Raw genomic sequence first — 21,510 nt, 5'->3', positions numbered from 1 at the left:
AGCACCTAAAAAAGAACACCAAGCTCTGCATCATCTGCAGACTGCTGGCTTTGCAGCCCAGGCCCTAGCACTTTCACATTGACGTTAAATAATATCAGCAACAGGACTCGGTGTGGGGGGAGGAGCCGCTAGCCATCATGACTCTTGGGGATCTCGCTGAAGGAATGAGCATCACCAGTTTAACCATTACCATTGACTCCCAGAAAGTCTTGTAGGTGGGTCAGCAGCTTCTCCTGCTTGATGGTGTCAAAAACAGCTGAAATATCAGGCAATGTGGGAAGTGTTTTCCTTCTGTCAATCATCGTGGAGAGACCCTACATTAGGCTACCAATATCCTTTCAGTGCTCTACTCTGGCCTGAAGCCAGACTAGGATGGGTCTTAAGATATTAATAAAAGTTTGCTACCATCTTCTCAGTAATCATGCCCAGGATTGTGAGATTGGAGACTGAATTCTAATTAACAAGATTGCTATGCCTGAGCAGTTGTGTGTGTGGAGGAGACTGTGGGTTATTGTAATGACGTTTTAATAGAACGAGGGATCACATTTTTAAAGGTAGTTGGTAGAATGCCTGCTCAGAGGGAGGCACAGTTGATCTTTATAAGCATTTGCCAAGGCATCCCCTGCTTAGCCAGGGAAGGCATGAGTACTGTTTGCATGTGATGTGTCTTTTGCAGCTTCTAGTACTTCCACCCATGGGACTGTGCCAAGTTCCAACAAGGTGGGCAGTGTGAGTGCTCTGGTGTGGTTTTTGCTGGGACTGTCACTGAGTGGTTAGTGGGGTGTTTTTGCTTGTTGATGAAGTGGGAGAAGAGCTCCTAGCAGCTGGAGGTGATGAGGTCTGTGGGTGAGAGGAGGCAGGATATTTCAAAGTACTTCAGACTGTCCATAGGATCACTGAATCCATCACTGAAATACAGGCATCTCTGGAGTGGAGTAGGGGAGTTGAGTTCAAGAGCCCACAGCAACAGTGAATAACACTGTTGGAGAGGACGTGAAGAATTCCACATCCAATGAAACTGCAGTGGTGTCTGGGAGGCAAAATGTCATTACTGAGGTAGGAATTGAGTTGGGACACTGACACTACCAGAAAGGAGAGAAGCTGTCCTGGAAAGGGCCCACCCTACTCTACTGGGTTCTGACCTAGGGCCATTCAAAACAGAGGGTTCAAGTCCTGATACCCCCCAAGCACGTTCCCTGGGTCACTTCCTACCCTCGTTCCAGTCCCTCTGGCATCATGCCAGGGTAGGACCTGAGGTCCCTTTTGTGTTCCCTTTGAGTTGTCTCCAGAGTCTCTTCCGCTGGCAACAGCGAGTCATTCCTGTGGTCGACTGGCTTCCCACAACGCAGCTAGGAGGCTCAACCCGAGCAGTTTGGAGTTGTGGTGGCTTCCCAGCAGGAGGCTGCCACACACAAATGCTCTCCTCCTCAGTCCACCCAGACTGAGCTGAGCTGCTCCCTTTTGAATGCTCCCTTCACTATAGGCTGACCAGATAGCAAGTGTCAAAAATTGGGACAGGAGGTCCGGGGGGCGGGGGTAATAGGTGCCTATGTGAGAAAAAGACCCCAAAATTGGGACTGTCCCTATAAAATCAGGACATCTGGTCACCCTACTGCACCAGGAGCATGCCCAGCAGTGGTGAGGGGGGCATGGCCTCTTGGACCCAGAGCAGTCCATTAATCCTCACCTCTCCAGTGTGGGGTTGGTACACCCTGTCATAGGCCCCCAAAACCATTGGCTTCAAAATAATGAGATTTTTAAAATAATAAATTTTGGATCTTTATATTTGTCTTCTGTTTTTTTGAACCTTTTAGCTTTCACCTTTCCCAGCTTTCTTCTGCAACACAGAGGGCTAGAAACTTACTTTTTTTTAAAATGAAAGCTGAGATTCTCACATAATCATGTGACTCCAGGAGCTGAGTTTTTAAGAATGACACCAAATATTGCAAGACCCACAGTTAAAATTGCAAGAGGTGACAACACTGTGACTTGTGTATACTCAAATGGATTACTCAAGTAAATCTCCTTGTGTTGAATGGGGGTTAATAGAGTAATAGATTTTTAAGGCTGAAAGAGGCTGTTCTGATCATCTAGTTCAGTGGTTTTCAACCTGCAGCCCGTGGGCCGCCTGTGGCCCAATCAGCACACAGCTGTGGCCCATGTGACATCCTCAGTGCCAAAAGGGTAGTATATAGAATGTGTGGATGTTGCCCACAGAACACATAGAGAACTGCATATGTGGCCCACAATGGTAAATAGGTTGAGAACCATTGATCTAGTCTGATCTTCTACATACCACTGACCACAGAATTCCTCCAATGATAGCTTGTGGCTCTACAGTTCTTAACATGCAGTGTTCCCTTTTGAGCTGAGATGATTGTAGAATTCAATTACTGATATTTTGGCTACACCAAAATATCTCAGAACTCTGCCAAATTCTTGACTTTGCTGTTAACACCAACTCAGTAGTTCTACCCAGACAATGGGTTTAGGAAAGTACCAAACTCTTTCTTAGTTGACAGTGATTAAAATGCAGAACAGGAATGCAGTTATGGGCCTTTGTTAATAGTGCAACTGCACCGCATTTCAAGAAAGATGTGGAGAAATTGGAGAGGGTCCAGAGAAGAGCAACAAGAATGATTAAAGGTCTAGAGAACATGACCTATGAAGGAAGGCTGAAAGAACTGGGTTTGTTTAGTGTGGAAAAGAGAAGACTGAGAGGGGACATGATAGCACTTTCCAGATATCTAAAAGGGTGTCATAAGGAGGAGGGAGAAAACTTGTTCACCTTAGCCTCTAAGGATAGAACAAGAAGCAATGGGCTTAAACTGCAGCAAGGGAGGTTTAGGTTGGACATTAGGAAAAATTTCCTAACTGTCAGGGTGGTTAAACACTGGAATAAACTGCCTCGGGAGGTTGTGGAATCTCCATCTCTGGAGATATTTAAGAGTAGGTTAGATAAATGTCTATCAGGCATGGTCTAGACAGTATTTGGTCCTGCCATGAGGGCAGGGGACTGGACTCAATGACCTCTCCAGGTCCCTTCCAGTCCTAGAATCGATGAATCTATGAAATCTGGTGTGGCAAAGGCCTGAGTAGTGTAACAGGGTTGTTTTTTATCTTTGACAGGCAGGGCCGGCGCTTCCATTAGGTGACCCTAGGCGGTCGCCTAGGGCGCCAGGATTCGGGGGGGGCATTTTGTGCACGCTCCATGGGGCGCACAGGAGCTTCCGGTTCTGCTCCCATCGCGCCACCGAAGAAGGACCTTCTGCCGACGTGCCACGGAAAACAGCGGCGGGCAATTGAGCAGCTTGATGACTGCCGCTGTTGCCTGCGGCATTTCGGTGGAGGGTCCTTCTTCGGCAGCGCGATGGGAGTGGAACTGGAAGCTCCCACGCGCCCCGTGGGGAGCGCACAAAATGCCCCCGCTCAAATTCTGCCTAGGGCGCCAGAAACTCTGGCACCGCTCCTGTTGACAGGCATATATGAGCCTGTAGCAAAGTGAGACTCACTGGTGTGGCTCCTCCTGCTGGTCATCCTGGGAATTAGCTCTTCCAGCCTGGAGCACCCTCTGCAGGCCAGTGTCTCGCCTGCTGCTGCCCCCCATGCTCCTCCCAGACCCTGGTGCCCCTCTATGTCAGGGTTCTGCCCCCAGCAGTAACCCACAATCTGGGTCTCCCCAACCTTCTATCCTCACCTTGCCTCAGTGGCTACTGCCAGTCCCCATCTAGCCCCCTCTCACTGGGGCAGGCTGCAGTCTGTAAACCATTCATCATCAGCAAGGGGGACTGAACCAGCTGCCTCTGCCTATTCCCAGGCTACACTTCTGTAGCCCCAGTACCTTTCCTGGCCTTTAGCAAGGCCTGCAGCCAGGGGGGTTTTCAGGCTGGAGCTCCCCCAGCTCCTCTGGCCTTCCCCCAGCCCTGCTCTACTCTGGGTACCCTGCTCAGCTCCCAGGCAGCCAGGTCCTTCTCTTTCTACAGCTAGAGAAACTCTTACAGCCTCTGGCCCTCAGCCTTCTTATAGGGCCATCTGTGGCTGCTTCCCCCAATCAGCCTAGCTTTTCCCTGCCACGGCCCTCTCCCAGGGCTGTTTTAAGCCCTTCAGGGCAGAAGCAGGGGTGACCACCCCACTACAGAGCCCATTGCTCTGCTTCTTATTGGTATGCACTATCCTTGATTAAATTTGCAATGGGTTTGGGTGAATTTAATGCCATTGCAAATGGAGACCCAGGCAAGCACTGAGGGTCTTGTCAGTTCAAATTGATTGCTTGGAATTGAAGCAGCACAGTAAGTGAAAAATTCAATCAATTCTATTGAATTTCATTTGGCTTCTAAACAAAATGCCAACGGCCTGATATTCTCAAATCTCTGCTGACAAATGGACAATGAGCTTTTCACCAGTGGAAAAATATGCTGCATATTACAAACCTAAGCACATGTGAGCTAATGCATGTCAGAGCACATATGGAATGCCTTGCACCAGAGTGTTCATTGTGTAATAAATCTATGGCTGCGTATGCCATGGATTTATCACCATCGTCATCAGGATAAATAGCATCTATGCAGCATTGAGGATGAAACCCAGGGCTTTTTGGCTCCCAGAATGCAGGCATTTACCACTTGAGTTAAAGGATAGCCAATGGCTTGTTTTCACTAGAAAATCAAGTTGTGTTAGAACACAACTTTGAGGAGTTACAAGGTTTTTTTTCAGTATAGACCAGGACAAGTTGTGTTTGACCATTGTTAGCTTCTTGTGCATAAGCCTGTGGTCCAAGCAAGTTGACCCATAGCCAGTTGACATGTTAGAAATCCCTTGACCCTGTGTATACTTACTGCCAAAGTTGTGTTTAACATCATGTTAGTTAACATGACTTCTCCAGGTCATGTTCTAACATGACCTAATTTTCTAGTGAAGACAATCCCATTGTTGGTAGTAGGGGCAGATTGGCCTGTGGGCCAGCCTCTACAGAAACAATTGTGATCTCTCTCACTGAACCAGGACATTACAGTGGCTCCTGGAAGTTGGTTGCCACTGTTCCCCATGCTCAGGGCATGTCGTATTGCATGCTGCATAGAGGGGTCAGAGGGATTATCTGTGGTGGGCCAGATCAGCATTTCTTTGGTGGCCCCAGCAATTAATTAAAAGGGGTCGGGGCGTAGTTTCTAGCCCTTATGATTTTGAATGTACTGTAACCTGGTGGTGCTTTCTCTGGTTGAATTTACAAGATCCTCAGACAGACACAAAGCAGTAAGGGCCAAATTGTGGTCCCACTGAAATTAGGATTGCCAGGCGTCTGGTTTTCGACTGGAACGCCCAGTCGAAAAGGGACCCTGGTGGCTCCAGTCAACACCGCTGACCAGGACACTAAAAGTCTGATTGGCAACGAAGCAGGGCTAAGGCAGGCTCCCTGCCTGCCCTGGCTCTGCACGGCTCCCAGAAGCGGCAGCATGTTCCCCCTCCAGCTCCTAGGCACAGGGTCAGCTAGGGGGCTCTGCACGCTGCCCTCGCTCCGAGTGCTGGCTCCGCAGCTCCCTCTGGCTGAGAACCATGGCCAATAGAGCTACAGGGGGGACGCCTATGGATGGGGCAGGGCGCGGAGCCAGAGGGACATGCTGGCCGCTTCTGGGAAATGCTTGAGGTAAACGCCGTCCATAGCCCACATCCCACACCTCCTCCCACACCCCGACCCCCTGGCCCAGCCCAGAGTCCCCTCCCACACTCAAACTTGCTCCCAGAGCCTATACCCCGCACTCTCTGCTGCACCTCAACCCCCTGCCTCAGCCCTGAGCCTCCTCGTGCACTCTGAACCCCTCTGCCCCAGCCCGGAGCCCCCTCCTGTACCCCAAAGACCTCATTCCTGGCCCCACACCAGAGCCTGCACCCACCAGCTGGAGTCCTCACCTCCTCACACACACACACACCCTGTCCCAGCCTGAAGCCCCCTCCCACATTCCAAACCTTCGGCCTCACCCTCCAGCCCATAGCCCCTTCCTATACCTCAAACCCCACATACCCAGCCTCACCCCAGAGCCCACAGCCCCAGCCGGAGCCCTCACCCCCTCCTTCACCCTTGCCCCAGCCCGGTGAAAATGAGCAAGTGAGTGAGGGTGGGGGAGAGTGAGTGATGGAGGGAGGGAGATGAAGTGAGCAGGGGCATGACCTTGGAGAAGGGGTGAGGCTTCAGAGCAGGGCAGAGGGCGGGGCAAGGTTGTTCGATTTTCTGCAATCCAAAAGTTCGCAACCCTAACTGAAATGCATGGCAAACCCCCCTGATTTCAATGGGAGCAGTCCTGTTAGCCTTAGGGTATGTCCACACTGCAGTCGGGGTGTGTACAGCAGCATGTACCCGAGATAAACATATTTTAGCTAGCTGGTGTGCCAATAGCTGTGAAACATCACATGCTTCAGTGTGGGTTGTACAAGCCCTCCTGGAACACTCTGTAGTTCTTCAGGCAGCTTGCCCGCACTGAAGTCCATGCTGCCGCGGTTTTACTGCCATTGCTATGTTAGTTAGCTGGATTGGGTATGCCTACATGTGATGCAATTGCACACCCCTTCCCAACTGCAGTGCAGACATATCTGAAGAGAGACATGAGTTCGCCTGCCCTCCCCCTGCCAACCATGTGCACACATCTCTGAGAGGTGTGATCCATGTTATGAACTCTTGCTGTGTTACTGTGCATCTTTCAATATTGAGTGCTTTTCTTAAAGCCTCAGCTGCTGGAGACAAGTAATCAAGGGAATAGCTCAGCTTACTTTTCTAACATCACAGTTAGTCCTCACAGTTGCAGAGGAAAAACTTCAAAATGTGACCTCAGTGCACCCTAAAGGAACAGAAAGAAAGTTCCAAACTTATTCATTTTAAATCTCCTAATTTTTGAACACTTGGGGTTGGCCTGGCCCGTTCACCCCAACTGGTGTTAACTTAACCCTAATGAGGATAATTTAAAATGCCTATATGGTTAACTATTTCACTGCTGATTACTTTAGCATGAAGTGTTCAGCTACTCTGGGACTGTAGACATATAGTTAGCAGAAAAGCAACACAATATTTTTTTTCAATTACTCCCTGGGATTCACAGTCTAGGAGCTCTCGCCAGAGAGCTTCCATGGGCCTGTAGTATGAAGAATGCTTTTGGGCTATTTTATTCTGAATTAAAATAAAATCATAAAATACCTTTAAAACATGAACATATGTTTGGTTTTTTTACTGCACTTCCACTGCAGTCCTAGGACAACGTGATGTGGCTATTAAATTCCAGCTAGTGCATTTGCAGTGCTATAGATATATTACACTCCCTAACTCGGCCTATTTTATCCATTTGAATTTCTGTGTAAAAAGAAACCAGAAGCTATTAAGCTTTGTCTCCCTTCTTGACTCAAGTCTTATAAAGATGCATGTAAAACCTACTCTGATTCAGTGACTACCCTACAGACTTACATCAGTATAATAATGTAGCTCAGGGGTGTGAAAAATCCACGCCCCTGAGCGACGCAGCTATACCAGCATAACCCCCGGCGTAGACAGCACTTTGGCGATGGTGGGCTTCTCTCGTCAACATAGCTACCGCCTCTCACAGAGGTGGCACAACTGCGCCGGGGCAGCATTTAAATGTAGACCTGCCCAAAGGTGTGCTTATTTCCCTCTAGGCGACTGTTTGATTCTCTCTTGCTGTCCCCTGCTACACCATCTCTGGTCAGTCAGTCATTCAGACTGACTTTTACCCTCGTCTGCCAGAAGAACACAAGTTAACCTGAATGATCCTGCAACCTGACAGGTCTGAAGTAGCTTCCACCTTGTCTGTGAACCAATACCTCCGGGGACACCTGTCACTCTAGACAGTCATGATTCAAGCCATTTGAGTTCAAAGGGACTAGATTAGTAAAACAGCATGGGAGATACATACATATGCTGTGTCTGTGCAACCAGCGTGGTTGGGGATGTGAACATACATCTTACATGACTGATGCTTTTAATTGTTGTCGCAGTGTTGTTGTAGCTGGGTTGGTCCCAGGATATTAGAGAGACAAGCAGATGAGGTAACATCTTTTATTGGACCAACTTCTGTGGGTGAGGGAGACAAGCTTTCGAGCTTACACAGAGCTTACACAGGGCTCAAAAGCTTGTCTCACCCACAGAAGTTGGTCCAATAAAAGATATTACCTCACCCATCTTATCTTTTTGATATTTTTAATAAAGTCCTAGCCCTCGTTCATGTGAGTTGCCTTATTGACTTCAGTGGACTACTGACATGATCATGTAGTCCTCATTCAGATGGCAATAGTGGATCAAATCCTACCACCCTTATTTAGCTCCTTACTCAGGCAAAACTCTGGCTTGGATGGGACTGCAGGATTTGTCCATGATGTACATTTTGAAATGGAGGCATCCAAGTCTGGGTTGAGGAGCTCAGGTCCAGCATATGGGCGCTTAATGGCCATTTGAGTGTCAAATATTTGGAAAACCTCTCCCCTGCTTACAAATACATTTTGAAAGAACCCACCCTGTCTGGAAAAACCATGCGGATGTCTCACATTTAAAAATGAGATGCACGTTCTGTGTGTGTATGTAAAACATACAAGATTGATAGATTATCCCAGAAATAACTTCCCTTTGTATGTGGCCTTTTGTTCCCAGAACCCAACACCACTTTACAGATTTTATATATAAAATACAGATAAACTTTAAATAAAACATCTCTAGACCATAAAACACATTAGTACTTCACAGTTTCTGGCCGTGTAGTTAGACTTTGATAAAGGGCTTGCCATGTGATGCTTAACAGATGTCTGAACTCAGACAGTCCTCTGGCTAAAACCTTCATCTTTGAAGCTTGTGCTCAGCTTGTTCCCACTGGGATCTCATTTTGATGGTGCTGGCAGGGGTCTTGCTGAGAGTTTTGTTCTGTGTCCAGTGTGGATGCTCTAATCCCTTAATTATTCCATGTGTGCACTTTCACCTCAGTCTTGCCTCACTGTGGCCAGATGTCATCAAGGAAATATGCTGTCTAGAGAGGTGTCCTCAGAAACAGGAGCAACTTCAGACAAAAACAAAAGACGAACCATGACACATGCTTCCTTTTCATGCTGTTACTCAGCATTTTTGAAGAATCACCTCCGCTCTGTTCAGTGTCTTTCCACGTTTCTATTTTTTTCCACTAGATAGTTTTAAAAAAATCCTTTAAACTATAAGAAATGAACAGGAATGGCAACCTTTGTATAGGAGCAAGAATTTTCCAAAACCAAAACTGCCTGTCCCCATCAGTAGGATCAAAATCAAATATGTGTGAACCATATTTGTGTGTGCGTATATATGAAATACATATGCACTTTTTACATAATTAAATTAAAAACTCAAACACTGAACTATATACAACATGTCTCGTAAGATGTTAATGTGTGCATTGGAGATAGCTGCAAAGACTGAAATAGATCTTGGGTAGTCACTTAACTTCACCTAGGCCCTGAACCTGTGAGGTTCTGAGCACTCTCATTTCCCACAGAAGACATTTGTAGGTGAAGGCACTAAACTATCTTGCAAGTTCTAGCCCTTGCTCACCACCCAAGCTGAGGTGGTGATTAAGCAGCTAATGACATAAGATAACAATGGTTAATAATGTTGTTTTTAAATAGGTGAGGAACAGAGAGATGCACTTCTGTTGTATTTTTCATCTCCTAAATTGTTTTGAGGTTTAAGAGTCTGTATAATTGAGCAATAAAGCATGGCAGAGACAATACAGTGTGTCTACTGCATGTAAGACTCCCTTCTGATCTTATAGAACTTCAGCTGGTATAACTTACAAACCGAGGAGCTAGAAGAGCAAGGTTGTAACAGGAAAATCAGATAACGGGAGGATGGAAGAGAGCCAGCCCTGCTTTATTTTCTTCTGACTCTTCGGAGTACAAGCCAAACCATTCTTAAAAGGTGACTTGATCATGGTCTATAAGTATCTAGATGGGGAGAAGTTTTCTGATAGTTGAGGACACTTTAATCAAGCAAAGATATAACAAAATCCTGTAGCTGGGAGCTGAAGCTAGACAAATTCAAACTGGAGATAACAAATTTTTAAGAGTGAGGGTAATTAACCATTGGAACAACTTACCTAGGGACATGGTTGATTCTCCATCACTTGAAGTCTTTAAATCAAGACTGGATGTTTTTCTAAAAGATAACTTCTAGTTGAACTAGGACATATGGGCTGCTTGCAGGAATCATTGACTGATGAAATTCTTTGGTCTGTGGGGAATCAGACTGGATCATCATGAGAGTCCCTTCTGTCCTTAAAAATCTGTGAAACTTGTGACTCCCTTGCACCCACCTGTCAGCATAGACTGCCACACATATCACCTCTCAATTTGGTCCTTTAGTTTTAGTTCTGTACATGAGGCCTTGGAATTAAGGTTGAATATTAACTGCATTTCCTGGTTTTGAGTGCATGCTTTCTCTTGACCTGAATGCTGTATTGATCTTAGGGGTGAAATTCTGGCTCCATTGAAGTCCAGGGGAGTTCTGTCACTGATTATAGTGGAGCCAGGATTTTACTCTAGACTTGTGCGTGTGCAATTTTCTTGACTTGTTTTTCTTTTCTATATAAAAATTCATGTAAAATGTTACTGCTACACTGTCTGGAGTGGCTCTCAGCCGTGAGTGCCAGCCTCAGGGCAGACTGTCAAAAAAGCAGAGCTGAGACCCCAAACTGATTGTGTGTTCTGTAATTAGATTTAACCAACCGAGTAGCAAGTGTGAACTCCTAAAGCACTATAACAGTCTTACCATGGAGTCACAGACAGTCCCCTTGGGCTCTCCAGTCTGTCTTGCCACCCAGGCAAGCTGGAATTAGTGATAGATGGTTGATTTACACCAAAAATCACAATAATATTCAGGGCACTCCCAATCCCAAGGACCACTCCTTTACCCCAGGTCAATTTGCACCTTGGATCTTACTGCAAAGACAATGCGTGTAGCCAATCCTATAGTAAACTACCTAAAGCTTTATTAACTAAGAAAAGATATGAGAGAGTTATTACAAGGTTCAAGCAGGAAAGCATATATATGCAAATGAGTTACAGTCGGTGGTTCCAAAAGGTGACAGAGTTGTAGTAATCTGTCAGCTGAGAAGGTCGTTTAGTGCTAAAAGACAGATTGACCCTAGGGATCTCTGCTTCTGTTTCATAGCTTCAGCCCTGGGAGAGTCCAAGCAGCAAAAGAGGTGAAACATTTTCTTATCGGCTATTTTTATTTCCTTCTTCCAGAATTCAAGCTGATGGCATGAGCCCCTTTGCACGCATCCTCTTCATGAGTGTGAGGAGGCAATTTAAAAAGTCTTTGTATTGTGATGTCCCACAATGGACCATTTAGTTTTGATGGGCCTTCTTGATGGCAGGAGATATTCTTCCTGACTGGATTCACAGCTTCAGAGCAAACATTTTTTACAGTTACAAAGCAAAACTTAAATATGACCTTATAGCATGTGAGAAATATATCAATGAGATTAATGCATGCAATAACCTATACGTATTTCTTAACATCCAAACACATTGTTATAAGTCCAATACACATCGTAACCATACTAAGACACAGGTGAAACAGACTGGTTTCCAGTAATGAATTTGTCAGTGCTCAGTGGAGGCCTAAAGCCTTGACAAAAGCTGGCATCTGGTCTGCCGGCCTCACCCCTCTGGCACCAGTTAAAGCTACCTGAAGGGTGGCCAAAGGGCCATTGCAGCCATGCCTGTGCCACGTCCCACATTTTTCTGTGCCACATCCTCTGCAAAAAGAACAGGAGTATTTGTGGCACCTTAGAGACTAACAAATTTATTTGAGCATAAGCTTTCATGGGCTAGCTCACGAAAGCTTATGCTAAAATAAATTTGTTAGTCTCTAAGGTGCCACAAGTACTCCTGTTCTTTTTGCGGATACAGACTAACACGGCTCTGAACCTATCCTCTACAAAGTGGGCTGGGATGGGAGAGGGGGGTGCAGATGCCAGTCTGACATTGTGTGCCCCAGCAGAATCCTCTCAGGGCCAGCTCTGCCTGGTTTAGCCCTGCTTTGCTGTATTCTATGTGCAAGGGTGCAAGCAGACATGTGCACATGCGCCAAAAGAGAAATGGAAAAGCATAACCCCTCCCCACAATGTGGTATGCTGGCAGTTTGCAAAAATTGAATGCAAGTTTAAACAGCTAGCACTCTTCACAAGCATTCTCTGCTCCCATTCCAGCTGTACCATGCAGATAATCATTTACAAGAAACTGCTAGCAGGGGGCCTGTAGCTTAGCTGAACAGCTGGCTGTCCTCTTGGTCACCATAGCAACATCTGTCTAAGTGAGGTTGGCAGGTTCTCTAGTCTGAGGTAATTTATTAAATCAAGTAGTTTGTCGGGGTTGCAGAGCCGGGGGATGTTTGGAAGGATTATTATTTCTGGTTTTGTTTGTGTGTATGTGTTCATTTGTAGGGGAAGATGTAAGGTAGGCCTGTCCCTTTCTTCCTGGCAAAGTGTGTTTATTGGGGCAGACGCACAGCGAATCCATTTCATGTTCTCTGGTCCAGCAGACCTGCTGCAAGCATGACAATGAGCTTGGGAAGGAAAAAAAAGCTTTCATTTGTTAGCTTAGACAAATGTAGGGTTGCCAACTGTCTATTTGCAGAAAACCGAACATCCTTGTGCTGCCACCTGCCCCGCCCCTTCTCTGAGGCTCCACCCCATCCCTTCTCCAAGGCTCTGCCCCCACTCTCTGCCTCCCCCATCCCTCCATTGCTCGCTCTCCCCCCCCTTTCTCACTCGCTCATTTTTGCTGGGCTGGGGCAGGCGGTTGGGGTGCGATGGGGGGTGAGGGCTCCGACTGCGGGTGCAGGCTCTGGGGTGGGGCCAGAGATGAGGGATAGGGAGTGTGGGAGGGGGCTCTGAGCTGGGGCAGGGTGTGGGTGTGTGGGAGGGGGTATGGTCTCTATAGGCTGGGGGTACAAGCTCTGGGGTGGGGCCAGGCATGAGGAGTTTGGGGTGCAGGAGGAGGCTCCGGGCTGAGGGGTTCAGAGTGCAGGAGGGGGCTCAGGGCTGGGGTTGGGGGTTGAGGTATGGGAGGGGGTGCAGGGTGTGAGCTCCAGGAGGGAGTTTGGGTGCAGGACGGAGCTTAGGGCAGGGGCTTGGGGCATGGGGTGGGGCACAGAGTTCGGGATCCGGGCAGCGCTTACCTCAGGCAGCTCCCAGAAAGCTGCTGACATTTCCTTCTGTCTCCTAGGCTCAGGGGTGGTCAGGCAGCTCTGCGTGCTGCCCCCGCTTGCAGGCACTGCCCCCGCTTGCAGGCGCTGCCCCCACAGCTCCCATTGGCCAGGAACCGTGATCAATGGGAGCTGCGGAGCCGGCGCTGGGGTGGGGAGCAGTTCTCAGAGCCCCCATTGCCACCCCTACGCCTAGGAGCCAGAGCAAGATGCCGGCAGCTTTCTGGGAGCTGCACAGAACCGGGCAGGCACTGTCTGTCCTGCTGCAGGCGGCCAACCAGACTTTTTATGGCCCGGTCAGCGCTGCTGACCGGAGCCGCCAGGGCCCCTTTTCTACCAGGCATTCTGGTTGAAAACTGGACACCTGGCAACCCTAGACAAATGCCTACCAGGAGGATGGCTAAGAATTCCAAAGGATGTATCCTGTCAGAAGTGTCCACTAGAATCAGGTTGGAACTGAAATGTTCGGGGCATGGGGGGAGCAGTGTGTTGGTGGTGGGGAGACAAAGCAGCAAGGTGGCAATTAGAATGTTGTACACTTAAAGTTTGAAATCTTACCAACTACCAGGACTAGACTATCTATACACTGTTAAAAAACTGGGGTTGTGCTTGGCACTATTTTCTAACTCTCTATCTGCGATGGTTCATGAGATAATTGTACCTTAAAATGGCCAATGGTCTCTTGGACCACGCAAAGATACGGTCTGTTTTCCATAGAAGATAGGATGCTTTTAGCAACCTTAACAGCCTGCACCATTCACCCACTGCTCTTCCAGTACTGGCTGGAACCAGGAAGGGGAAAGTCCATGTAAACATGAGAAATTATGAAGGGGGAAGGGAATATTATGCACATTTTTCTAATCTCAAAGTTCAGTATTTGAATTCATTTGGAGGTTTGGGTCAGATCTGACTTTATCCAAATTACTTTGCTAATCCCTAGTTTAGACACTCAGATTTCAAGCACCTGGTGATCTGTACTGCTATTCTCTAGCACATTTCCTTTGTCACAGAGAATGTTGTACCCATCAGTCAGAATGAGCTGCTACCCTTCTATTGCCATGTATCCCACTAATAGTTCCAGACTTGTGGCCATGGATACAGGTCTTTTGGATGGAGACAGACCTTTAGGGTATTTCACAAGTGTTGGCTACACTGTCAGTTTGCTAACAAACTTATTTGTATGTAAGTGCACATATTTCGCCTTTTAAACATCAATATAAATGCACCCAACGCCAATATGTGCTTGTACTGACTTCTTCCTTGATCAACAAATAGAAATTTCTGGTTGTTTGAATTCACAGCTCTCATCAACCAGCTTTACAGGAAGTAGTTAGACTGTCATGTAGAGAAGAACGGGGCCTCAAAAAATTATAAACAGAAAGTCCCTAAGGCATGCACACAGCCTCCCAGGAACAGCAAAATAGCAGGGTCTGGCCTGTTGTCCTTAATCTTTGTGGATCCATGACTAAAACAGAACAAAATTTGAGGGCAGTTGCAGGCCCCTTTTTTGGGCCTCAGTGAGCTCTAGCGAACTATCTAATTAATACTCACATTGTGGCTTGCTGGATTGGGTTATCCCTAAACCATCCCTAACTGGGTATGTCTACACTGGAGCTGGGGTATACATTCTAGCTTGAGGTGACATACCCGTGCTAGCTCTTATTGAATGAACATCCCACAAACAGAAGTGGGAGGGACTAGCTGCCATGAGTGCAGTCCCCTCGGAGACCATAGGTACGTACTCAGCGTGGTTAGCCCCTCCCATCGCTTGCACCACCACAGCTATAATCCTGTTTTTAGCACGCTAACTCGTATGTCTCCTCAAGATGGGATTTACATCTTCCAGCTCTAGTGTCTTTCTGGCATACCTAGGAAGCCTTGTCACATGAATCCATGCAGGTACTGCCTCCGAGCCTATGTGTCTTTTGAATTCACAACGATACCTGTGGTGATATGTGCTGTAGTAAAACATCTGCATTCCAGGGATGCTGTTCAATAAATCAGTTTCTCTTTGTTTTAGCCGCATTTTGGATCACGTTTTATTCCCTTTGCTGTGCCTGTCTACTGCACTTTGGTCACAGGGTATTCAGGTTTATGAAAATCCTGCTGTCTTGGAGAGTCTCACTGAGTAAGCCAGTGCTCTGGGTGTGTTTTGGTAGGGTTTCCCAAGAGGAACGTTTCAGGATATAGTACGTAGTAACACAGCCTCAGTTCTGAGGAAGCTTCAGTTTTCAGAGATCAGGAGAACCGGGTAAAATAAGAACCAACCAGAACCTTTACCCAGTGCTGAAATCCAACCCAAACCCTTAATGAGGGTCTGAAAAGATCAGAGAACCCTTTTTGACAAAAATGAAATGTTATAGTTTCACCTGCCTCTACACTTCATGGACAAAAAGAACAGGAGTACTTGTGGCACCTTAGAAACTAATAAATTTATTTGAGCATAAGCTCCATCAACTTCATGGACAGAATCAGAAGTGATTACACTGCAAGGGGTGACTGGTCAGGACTCAGGTATGTTGGCAAAGCTGTAATGGATGTTCAGGACTGGAATAGCAGTGGGTGCTGATAGCAGAACTATTGGTAAAGAGGTTGTGGTAAGTATGTAGAGCACATGCCTGATTATTCCTGTCTCCAGCACTGTAACAGGGACAATAGTAAAAAAAAGTTTACTCCTTCCTGACACCTTGTTTGCAGTCTTATCAAATGCCAAGGGCTGTGTAAGCAATGGGTACTGAGTTTCCCTCCCTGCTCTGGAAGTGACTCTCTTAGGAGAGGATGTTGGTGTAGGAAGCGGGTTGGAATGGGGAGTCTTGCAATGCTGTTGCTCATGTTGTAATAAATGAGATTTCAAGGTCCAGTCCTGCTTCCAATGGAAGCTTTGCCATTTACTTCAGCAGCTGGAGGCTCAGGACTTTTTAGGTATGTCTACACCAGGAGTAGGCAACCTATGGCACGCGTGCCAAAGGCGGCACACAAGCTGATTTTCAGTGGCACTCACACTGCCTGGGTCCTGGCCACCGGTCCGGGGGCCTCTGCTTTTTAATTTAATTTTAAATGAAGCTTCTTAAACATTTTAAAAACCATATTTACTTTACACGTCTGATGAAGTGGGTATTCACCCATGAAAACTCATGCTCCAATACCACGGCCGGCTCTACAGTTTTTGCCGCCCCAAGCAGCGCGCCGAATTGCCGCCCTGCGGGGGGGCAGTCCACGTGCCTTTAGGGCGGCAGGCACATTTCCGCGGCGGCGGCAATTCGGTGGCAGCTTCTATGTTTAGCTGAAGTTGCCCCGGACAGCTAAACATAGAAGTTGCCGCCGAATTGCCGCTGCCGCGGAAACACGCCTGCCGCCCTAAAGGCACACGGACTGGCCCCGCCCGCGGCGGCAATTTGGCGCGCTGCTTGGGGGCAAAACAACGGGGACTGCCACCCCTTGCAGATTGCCGCCCCAAGCACCAGCTTGGAATGCTGGTGCCTGGAGCCGGCCCTGTCCAATACATCTGTTAGTCTATAAGGTGCCACAGGACTCTTTGTTGCTTTTTACAGATCCAGACTAACACGGCTACCTCTCTGATACTTGACAACAATAGTTTAGGTATATATTATAGACTTAGAGAAAGAGACCTTCTAAAAATGTGAAAATGTATTACTGGCACGCGAAACCTTAAATTAGAATGAATAAATGAAGACTCGGCACAGCACTTCTGAAAGGTTGCCTATCTCTGGTCTACACTGTACACTAAGCCCAGGCTCAGACTCAGGTTCGAGCCCAAGCCTCCCTTTCAACCACATAGAAATTAGTCTGACTCAGGCCCGTGGACCCTGGTAGGGGGCTGGGTCAGATCCCATGTTTGTGACATGAGTCAGAGTCCAGGCCCTCTGCAGTGTGAAAGCAGCTCAAATCCATGTTGTCAGACTTGGGCATGGAGAGTCCACCAACACTATCCCACAGTATGGACAGAATGCATAACATGGAAGTGTTTATGGAATTATCATGACACACAATACCTACATATGTATAAGAAATACCACACACACAACCACCTCAGATACCATTTCATTCCCCCTCATGGATGGGACCGTGAATACCCATTATGTAGGCACACAAAACACCCCTGATTTCCATTGCATGCCAGGAATTCAGGACTGGCACCAGCCTTGACAGGCACACAGTCTGGATGTGTGTACCAGTTCAGGAATCTAGCAGTGTCCTGAATCCACTCCTGGTGAAAAGAGTCCCCCTTCTCCTCACAAGCAGTGTGTAGGGTGCAGCAAGCCACAATAATGCAGACTGTGTGACACTGGTATCCATACGGTTTGGAAGGCAGTGCCAACAGGATTTAATCTGCCAAATGCACATTTCACCATCATCCTACATCTACTGAGTGTGTAGCTGAACCTTCTTTTGCCAGGTCTTCTGAACTCAGGATATGGTTTCATAATGGTGGGGATAGTGACTCCATTTATAACCATGTCATTTGGTGGGAATAATGTCCCAGCTTCTCCATGAAGGTAAAGTGCCCATTTCTGGAACACCCTGGCATCACACACCCTCCCAGTGCATCCAGCGTGAGGGTCCATGAATCTGCCCCTGTGGTCAACCAGGGCCTGCATAATGATGGAGTAGCACCCTTTGTGGTTTATGTGCTCCTTGTAGTGGGCAGACTATGGGCACATGAGTCCCATCGGTGGCCCCAGTGCAGTTTGGAAAGCCCCAGTCTCAAAAAGCCAGCAATTATTTCAGGAATGTTTGTAATGCCTGCCCCCTTTTGGTAAATCTCAGTCCCCTGATCACCTCACAAACTTCTGCCAACAACAGACCCACAGCTGATTTGCCAGCTCCAAACTTGTTAGCCACATACCTGTAGCTGTCTGGGGCAACCAGCTTCCAGGTGGCTCTCGTGACCTGCTTCTGGATGGGCATAGCTGCCTCATGTGGGTGTCCTGACACAGGAGGGTAGTGACAAGCTGATCACAAACCTTCAGGAACATCCGCTTCTTCATGTGAAAATTCTGACCATGCTATTGGTCATCCCAGGGCTGCATGATGATGTGATCCCCCCCCCAGTCTGTGCTGGTGGCCCTGCTCTAGAAGTGCTGGTTGACAGAGGGGGTGTCTGCAGCTAAGGCTACAACAGGCATGAGCAGCAGCACCACCTGGTTTACAGCCTGCATGTCAGTATTCCCCTTCAGAGGTGTCTCTGGCAGTTCAAAAACTGCTGCCAAAATGCTCACCAGCATGTTGCATATGCTCCGCCTTTGTCCTGAAGTAGGACGGAGAGCATGAGGTGGAGCTGTTTTTCCAGCAGGGCAGGATCCATGTTGGCTCTGGCTGCAGGGAGTATGTGACACAAAATGGCTCAGCTGGATGTGATTGTGGTCAAACACCACCCAAAACTCTTCCAACCAGCCGTGGGCAAGTTCTCTGATGACTCCCTGGGGAGGGTTTGCAGCAGAGGGCCTTAGGAACCTTGGGATAAGATAGTAAATGCCCACAGAAGCTGGAGTTCTGATTCAGGTCTGCAGAGTGCAGTATGGACACGCCAGCATGGTTGTGAGGCCTGAGTTTCTACTGCAGTGCGGATGCTCTAGCGCAGGCTTGAAAACACAAGTTCACAAACCCGGGCCCTGCAGACTCGGACTGTGTGTGCAGTGCAGACATACTCTCAGTCTCCAGAGCTGACAGTTATCGGCACTAAATTGACTTTAAAATGTTTATAATAAAAACAGAGTAGGCAGAGAGCACGTCTGTTTCAAAGCCAAGATAAGATCTGGGAAGGGGACACCTGAACTTTCCACTTTGCACACCCTCTCTATGTGATAATGAGTGGGTGAACCTCAATAGGTATGATGTGAAGGGCATCTGAAACAATGTAAAATATTATGCAAATAATATTGGAACCTCAGGGTTTTGGTTCAGTGTTCAGTTGAAGTTCTGGGTGAAGGACGAAGTCAGATTTCATTATATTTCAATAGGTTTTCCTGGCCTTACTAATTTAGGATCTGCTTCTGCTCCTGCTGAAGTTAGTGAGAGATGAGAACGGCTATTTATTTTCCTAGAAGTTTTAGTTGTGCAAAGAATACATAATCAGGCTCTTAATGTTACAAAGGGGATAAAAAGATACTGACTGAGGATGAAAAACTAGAAACAATTTTGGCTAAAAACCATTCCAAATGTTTTTATTTATACAACAGATTTAAAAAGTAATAATGTGAGACTCATAATCTCTAGATGACTTACTTGTAGCCATTTATCCTTAAATTAAATGGCTCTGAAAGGGTTGTTACCACTGCCAGAACCATGTGCAATGTTCATGCATCTATAATGCTTGAGAATGAAAGCAGCTGTTACTCTCCCAGGGCTTGGAAGTGCAAAACTAACTATTGGAGGGACATTGAGTGATTGCGGAACATTTGAAGAGACATGCTCAAATGGCTTGTGCCTGGAATTTAAGCTGTGTTTTGGGGGAGTATGTCAGTTTTACCAAACCTAAAAGGAATGGAAATTTAAAAAGAAAAAAAGTTTCAGAGTTTGTTATCACTAGTGAAAATTTCCCCGCCAGTGTTTGAAATTCAAGAGCATGAGGTTGTTTGAGAACCAGGAAGTGAAACTGACTGTATACATCTCTAATATTTTTTTGAATTACACTATGCTCTTGGAATCCATATATCTTTTGGCAATGAATTCCACCAGTTAACTATGCATTGTATTGAAAAAGTATTTTCTTTTATTGATGTTTGTTGCCTTTCAATTTTATCAAACATCCCCTTGCTCTTGTAGTATGAGACAGAGTAATCTGAGCACCCGACTGATGATCTCTATAGCATTCATTGTTTTCTGGACCTTTATGATGTCCCCTCTTCTATTCATCTCCTTTCCAAACTAAGCAATCTTAATCTTTTTAACTTCTCCTCAACCCTGTAATAATTTTTGTTGTCCACCGCTGAAAATTTTCTATTGCTGCTAATCCTTTTGGAGATTGGTTTGACAAAACTTACACTCTCACCATGAAAAATGTATTTATATAATGGCATTGCAGTAGTTTCAGTATTCTCTGTCTCTTTCTTCATGTATTCCAATATGTTGCTTGCTGTTTTCCCACCTCTGCACATCAAGTGCAGGGTTTCCTTGATCTGTCCATGGGGATGTTCAGGTACTTACTCTGAGTGGTTACAGTGAATTTAGAATCCATTAGTGTGCATGAGTAATTCAGTTCCTTCCAGGGTTTATTACCGTGTACTTGTCCACACTGAATTTCATTTGCCTTCATGTTGCCCAATTATCTAGCTCTTTTAGGTCTCTCTGAAATCTTGGGGTTGCTTCCTTTTGGAAATAGCAGGAAATTTGGCACCCTAAATCTTCAGAATCCTTCAGGATCTGCAGAGGCTTTAGGTTCTCTGCGTTGCTTCCCATCCCACCTGTATGACTCCTGCAATAGCTGTGCTACTAGGGACTACTCCATAGGCTGTTGCCCTCAGGCACCCTCTAAAGGGGAGTCCCATTGCAGAAGCAGATGTCCCCTGTGCACATTAATTCTGATTTCCTCAGTGTTGATGTGCTCAGGGGGTTCCCAGTATCCCTGGATCACCCACCTCTGTGGGGTTAGGTGAAGGTGGGAATGATGCCATAGAATCCACCCTTCTGTGTTTTCTCACAGAGCTGGGATTCTATAGATTTCCATCGCTTCTTCGCACAGAAGTAGAGAAAACTATTTGGCCATTATATCCAGCTGGGCATGGCATGGGTTGTGCCATCAGACTCTGCTGCTGTATGTAATTTGTTCTGGTCTTTAAATTCCTAATGTTGCACAGACACCAATAGTCCCTTTGTGTTTTTAAGCAAATAGTTTACCACTATTTTTTCTATTCAGCCAAAATCTCTTTCTGCTCCAATGTTTTTCAGTGAGGGCTGAAGCTATGTCCTTGTCTTGCTCCACTCCCAGTGTCTGTATTGATAGTTGTCAAATGTCAGCATTATGCTGTGTTGGAAATGTAATTGTGTAACCTACATACTTGGGAAAGCAAGCTAATACCTAAGATTGCTACATAGCCATAGGTGGTGAAATCTGTACCTGTTCTATGAACAGAAAATGGAATTCAGGTTCCAGGACTGTCATGCTTGCACCTGAAGCCCAGCATTAAATTCACTCCATGTGACTGTGGGAGTCATTATTGACAACTGGCTCATCAATGGCTTTTCTCAACCACTTGAACTAATATTTTTCTTCGACCATATCAGCTGGAATCTGCTGGCAAAACCACATCTCCTGTGAGAGCGTTCAG

General features: G+C 46.7%; 1 protein-coding gene across 1 annotated transcript in view; it reads left to right on the top strand.

Annotated features, from left to right (window-relative positions):
• GALNT16 (polypeptide N-acetylgalactosaminyltransferase 16) overlaps positions 1-21,510 on the top strand; it is a 120,140-nt gene that overhangs the window by 43,354 nt on the left and 55,276 nt on the right. The gene's annotated exons all lie outside the window — the stretch shown is intronic.

The sequence above is a fragment of the Mauremys mutica genome, chromosome 4 (assembly GCF_020497125.1).
Source record: "Mauremys mutica isolate MM-2020 ecotype Southern chromosome 4, ASM2049712v1, whole genome shotgun sequence".
NCBI lineage: Eukaryota > Metazoa > Chordata > Testudines > Geoemydidae > Mauremys > Mauremys mutica.
Note: the sequence above shows the minus strand (reverse complement) of the source record. Positions and strands in the feature narration are given on the sequence as shown.